Here is a 6,000-nt window from a genome sequence, read left to right as displayed (position 1 = left end):
ATTGGATAAACCGCCCTAATGAATTTGAAATTACATCGAATTTAAAAAAAGCAGATAAAAAAAATATTACTGGCTCATCAGATAATTCTCATTCTTTTGAAATTATTCAGCATAAAATAAAAGAACAACTTCCATATGAAAGAATTTTATCACGAATAAGACGAAGAAATGTACAAGAATTAGAGTCGCAATTAGAAGATATTTTATTAGAAGAACAATTTGTAATATTAGGATTTTCTCGACTATTTACGGAATATCGAATGGAATCGCAATTATCTAATAAACCTCTTATATTTATTGGAGGACGGTTTCTTTGGGATCCTACAGGATTATTATATCAAAATCATAATTTTATTTTTTCACGTCAAGATTTATTTATAGATGGAGAAATGCTGAGAAGATTATATGTTACTTATGGAGCAAGAAGAGAACGAGAAAAATCTCGTTCAAGTCAAAAAATTAAACAATTTTTTCTTCGCCGTGGATATGGCCGAGATTCAATAAATAATTTTTCTATTAATTGGTGGAATCAATTACCTTTTATTGAAAAAAATAATATTGAAACTTTTAAACGTATTGAAGGAATTGGTGTTCAATTAAAACGCCCGCAAGTATTTACTCCTGTATATTTATATCAACGTTGGTTAATTGAAAATCCTCAAAAAATTTTAACTCGTTTTGAATTATTAAATAATCAACAAAAATGGTTGAAAACAAATAAATTATTACTTAATGATTCTTTGATTTATAATACTCTTTTAGAAATTTATCAATATTTATTACAGTTTTTTATTTTGCATCAAGTTTTATTAAATGAAATGACAAACGTATTATTAAAAAATAAATGGCTTTTTCAAAATGAAATTGAAGATTTTATGAATATAATTAATAAAAATAATTAAAAATTACTTTTTTTTTTTTAATCTTTCAAAATGATTATTAATAATCATTTTGAAAGATTAAAAAAAAAAAAATTAATTTATTTAATGTATCGGGATTGACGGGACTCGAACCCGCAACTTCCGCCTTGACAGGGCGGTGCTCTAACCAATTGAACTACAATCCCTATAAATTTACACATATTTATTATGTCAATTCAAAAAGCTTTATGTCAAATTAGTAACAATTTATTGAATAGACTACTATTTATTTAATAAAAAAAATTATAAAATTGGGCCGAGCTGGATTTGAACCAGCGTAGGCAAAGCCAGCGGATTTACAGTCCGTCCCCATTAACCACTCGAGCATCGACCCAAAAAAAAAAAAAAAGATAAAAAATTAAAACTAATATTTTTTTTTATCTTTTTTTTTTTTTAATTATTCTATATAAAATTTTCTTTTTAATAATATTAAGTATTACAAAAAAAAGTCTTTTCATAATACCTAATACCCCCAGGGGAATTCGAATCCCCGTCGCCTCCTTGAAAGAGAGGTGTCCTAGGCCACTAGACGATGGGGGCTTAATCCTCATCTTTATGTTACTTAATTCCTTATTTACTGTCAATAGTTAATAGTATGCTTAATTTTTTTAATTATAAAAAAATGATAAAAATATTTTAGAAAAAAATTTAAATTTATAGAAATTACAATTTAGTTTTAATTAATAAAACTTGAGTTGACAATTCTATCCTTTTTATCACAAACTTAGTTTATATGTATTTTTTAATTAATTTAAAGTTAGCCCTTTTAACTCAGTGGTAGAGTAACGCCATGGTAAGGCGTAAGTCATCGGTTCAAATCCGATAAAGGGCTATATATTACTAAAAAAAAATGAAAATAAAAAAAAAACGAATTTAAGTAGGTTAAACTTTTATTAAGTAAATAATTAAATAAAAAAAAATTAGGATGAAATTTGATATAATATAATTAATTGATATAATATATTTAATGTATTCATCATAAATTGATAAAAAAGAGTTTGTATTCATTTTTTTATCTATAAAAAAAAACTATAAGTAGTTTTTATTTGAAAATATTAAAAAAACTTATTTATTTAAATATATAATTTTTTTTTAGTAAACTTGATGATTTTTATTTTATATAAATTGTCTACTTTATGCATATCTTCTATGTATTATGGTTCTTTTATTATGACTTCAATGGTTTAAGAATTAATGAATTTTTCTTCTGTACAACAATGTATTTTTAATCATATATATATATATATATATATATATATATAGATATTGTGTGTTTAATATTTTTTCATCAATACTAAAAGAATTAAAAGATGTGTGTTCTTTTTTACTATTATTTCTACTTAGATACATTTTCATGTATTCATATCAATTCTTATATTCTAAAAGTTTAAAATTATAATTTTTAAAAATTTATAAATTTAAAATTTAATTTTTTTACATAAATTTTAATTCTTTTAAAATTAGATAACTTTGCACATATAATTATCAAGGACATAAATCTCAAAGAAAGAAATCTTCAATACACTCTTGTATCATTCAAAAGAACTAAAAAATAACTCAAAGATGATATAGGAATAAATTAGAATGGCTTTTGCTAAAGACAAGAAGACTAAGAAGTCTTGAAATAAGACTAAGGATTAGAAAGGCATTGATAAGAATAAAGAAGGCTTCATTCATACCTCTTATGAAGCTAAATTTTACTCTTGGACCTAAATTATAAGATGGCCTCAATTAAGAGTTGCTTGTAATTGGTGGTGTAAAGTGAAGGAAGCAAATAGCAAGAACAAAAGAAGAATAAATACAAAACAAATGAAATAAATGAAATCAAGTAATTACACAATTCAAAACTTTGTTATAGTCTATTCACTAAGTTTTTATCTAGTAAAAAATAAAAAATGAAAATAAAAAAATATTTTTAGAAATTTAATTTTTTTATCTTTCTAATGATATAAACAACACGTAAAATTGAGTTATTAGAATAAATTATAAAAGTTTAAAAATAGAAATTAAATAAATAAAAAATTAAATAAAAATAATTTATTTCAAAGATAATTTATTTATAGATTAAGGATTTGAGCCTCACCAAGGCTCATATTTAGTATATAAAGGTATTTAAGAGAGGCCAAGAGGACTTAGTTTTATCCTCCTAACTACATTCAAGGTGCTACAATCTATATAAGACTTGTGCACCTTCCTTCCTATAAAAAATACACTAATTATTGGTCTTTTATTTTTTATTAGTAGAACCAATATTTTTTCACTTTTGACTTCATCATGGTATTCAAAAATATCCAATTAGCCTAAAAACCTTGTATGGCCTTCAAATCTTATTCCATTTCTTCATAATGGCTTTCCAAGTGATCAAACTTATTTTTACCAAAGTCTTAAAAATTGCTCTAAAAATTCCTAAAATATTCTAAATAATTTATAAATAATTTTTTTAAAACTATAATATTTTATTATATTAATATTAATTTAATACTTTATTTTTCTATCTTAGTGATTTTTTATAGTAATGAAATTAATGTAAATCAACTATAAGTCCTATTTTTTATATCAATAATTAAAAAGACGTGAAGTTCTTTTTCATGCTTCTTCTAACTACTCACTAACATTTATATTTTTTTTACATGATGCTTGTAAATAGAAAGCCAATATAGATATTAATCTTAATAAATGATCTTTAATATTCAATAACAAGTAAAGATACTAAATTAACTAAGAAAATTACTTTCAAGACTTATTAAGACTCTATTTTTATAACTAATATTTTAATTATTTATTTATCTAAAAATTTATATATTACTTATTATATATTATAATTTTGGCACTCTAAATACATCTTTTTGTCCTAAAACAACTAGTGAATCGATTTGACAACTCACACCTTTATATATACTATCTAACTAAGAGCTATGTGACAATATTGTATGAGACCTTCAAAACGTATTAAATTTGCATGACAAGTATCTTAACTTATAAGATAAGTTTTTAAATTTTCCACAAGATATCAACACATGTGGCATGTATTTGACTTGTTGACTAAGTTTATAACTTATCAATCAACTATAAATATATGTAAAGTCAAAGTAGCATCTATGAAGCTTTTACAAAGCTTTTATAAAAGATTTTATGAAATAAATATATTTTATTTACTTCTATTTAATCATATAGGTAAATATTAAAATAAATATATATGTCTATGATATTATCTCTCTTTCTAAGGATGAATTTGATAAAGAGCAGTCATCAACTTTTATGGATCTTGTTATTCTTCATCTTAATTTTGATTGATGTCATTAATAAAAAATTTCAACTCTCTTTATTATATTTATAAGATTCTTTGTTTGCTCCCATATATATTGATTAATATCATATCTATATCAATAAATAAGATATTCCAACCTATTTAAGCGCTACTTTGAATCAATGAGTTCTTCCACCTCAAACTCTTGAATATTATCTATTTCTATAGGAAGAGATGTCATTTGTCTTCTTTTCGAGATATTCACTATCTTATATAACTCAAGAAGAGACATGTAGAATATATGATGAATCTTCAAAGACTCTAATAGATATAATTGATAAGCAATAAGATTGATTTATTCATAAATAGGAAAAGGTCTAAACCTATAATAGTCCAACTTGTCATAAGAATGAGTAGTCTTGATATTACAACAAAGTAATCATATTTTGCTATCCATATTAAATAGTGATTTTTTTTTGCAATATGCATTTGCATTGATCTTTTATTATTCTTAAGCTTCTTTTAATTGTACCTTTATTGTTGCATATAACTTTAATAAATAATTTTCCAAATCTTTTGATACAAAATTATAAACTTTTTAAAAGTTAAAAATTTTAAGTCATAGATAATAATCATAAGTGGTAAAAAATTTATTTTTTGAATAGAAAATATATCAAATTATTGTGTGCAAACTCTACTAATGATACTAAAATTATTCAATCATTTTAATGATAGTTGATGGTATACTTCAAGAACCAGCTTTAAAACTTGATTCATTTATTCTACTTATCTATCAATTTGATGATAAAAATCCAAAGAGAGCTTTATATCTATTTTTAGAATCTTAAAAAGTATTTTATAAAATCTTAATATAAATTGAGTCTCTTTATTTGATATAATAACTTTGAGTAATCTTTGATAGCAATAGATGTTGCCAAAATAAAATTTAGTTATTTCTTTACGTATAATAGATTTTGTATATGGTACAAAATATACTATCTTGATAAAACAATCAACTATCATGAATATAGAATCATACAAACCTAAGACTAAAAGATCTATGATAAAATCCATAGAAATAAAAGATTGTGATTGTTCCAAAATAAGTAATGGCTAAAGAAGTCCATAAGATTGATGTAGAAGAGTTTTAGATTTAAAAAAAATATTACAAGATTGTATAAAGTCTTTAATTTCTTTCTATATTTTTAGAAAATATAAACCTCTAGATATTAGCTCCAAATTCTTATTGTATCCAAAATATCTACTTACTAAAAAATCATCACAAGCTTGTAAAACAAGTAATTCTATTTTTTCTTTTAGAATATATAATCACTCTTTGAAATAAAGTAGCTTATTCTTAAATTCAAACTTAAAAATATCATGAGACTTAAAAGAATTATTTTTAATATCATGAGTAAGCAAATCAAAGGATATACTAAATTAAACTTCCTTAAAAAATGTTGAATCAATAGTCAATGTTGATTTTATTGCTCCTACTTGAAAATGCTCCATCTTCAAGAAAATTATTCTTAGTTGATTAAAAGATGAATCTCTTTCTTTTGATGTAAGATAATAATGTTTAAAAAGGGCGTCTAACAAACCTTATTATTTTTTGAGTCGATAAGTAATCTTAAAATCAAATCTTAATAAAGGTATGCTTCAATAGGCTTAGTGACGATTCAAAATACATGTCAATATGAAATATTTGAGGTTCTTGTGATGAATATACATAGCAACTAGACTCAAGGTGTCTTCTATATAATGATGTCATTCTTATAATGAATTCACAATTGTAAGGAGCTTTTTATCATTAATCACATAGTTAATCTTGGC

General features: G+C 23.1%; 3 non-coding genes across 3 annotated transcripts; 1 reads left to right on the top strand and 2 right to left on the bottom strand.

The window, feature by feature from the left end:
- Nucleotides 1-992: 992 nt before the first annotated feature.
- Nucleotides 993-1,066, bottom strand: TRNAD-GUC (transfer RNA aspartic acid (anticodon GUC)). Its single transcript has one exon. It is a non-coding gene; the product is annotated as a tRNA-Asp (tRNA).
- A 106-nt stretch (nucleotides 1,067-1,172) lies between these two features.
- TRNAY-GUA (transfer RNA tyrosine (anticodon GUA)) lies at nucleotides 1,173-1,254 on the bottom strand. Its single transcript has one exon. It is a non-coding gene; the product is annotated as a tRNA-Tyr (tRNA).
- Nucleotides 1,255-1,680: 426 nt separating this feature from the next.
- Nucleotides 1,681-1,752, top strand: TRNAT-GGU (transfer RNA threonine (anticodon GGU)). Its single transcript has one exon. It is a non-coding gene; the product is annotated as a tRNA-Thr (tRNA).
- Nucleotides 1,753-6,000: the final 4,248 nt, after the last annotated feature.

The sequence above is a fragment of the Physcomitrium patens genome, chromosome 13 (assembly GCF_059467195.1).
Source record: "Physcomitrium patens ecotype Gransden chromosome 13, ASM5946719v1, whole genome shotgun sequence".
NCBI lineage: Eukaryota > Viridiplantae > Streptophyta > Bryopsida > Funariales > Funariaceae > Physcomitrium > Physcomitrium patens.
The sequence above is the reverse complement of the archived record's forward strand: the minus strand, read 5'-3'. Positions and strand labels throughout refer to the sequence as shown.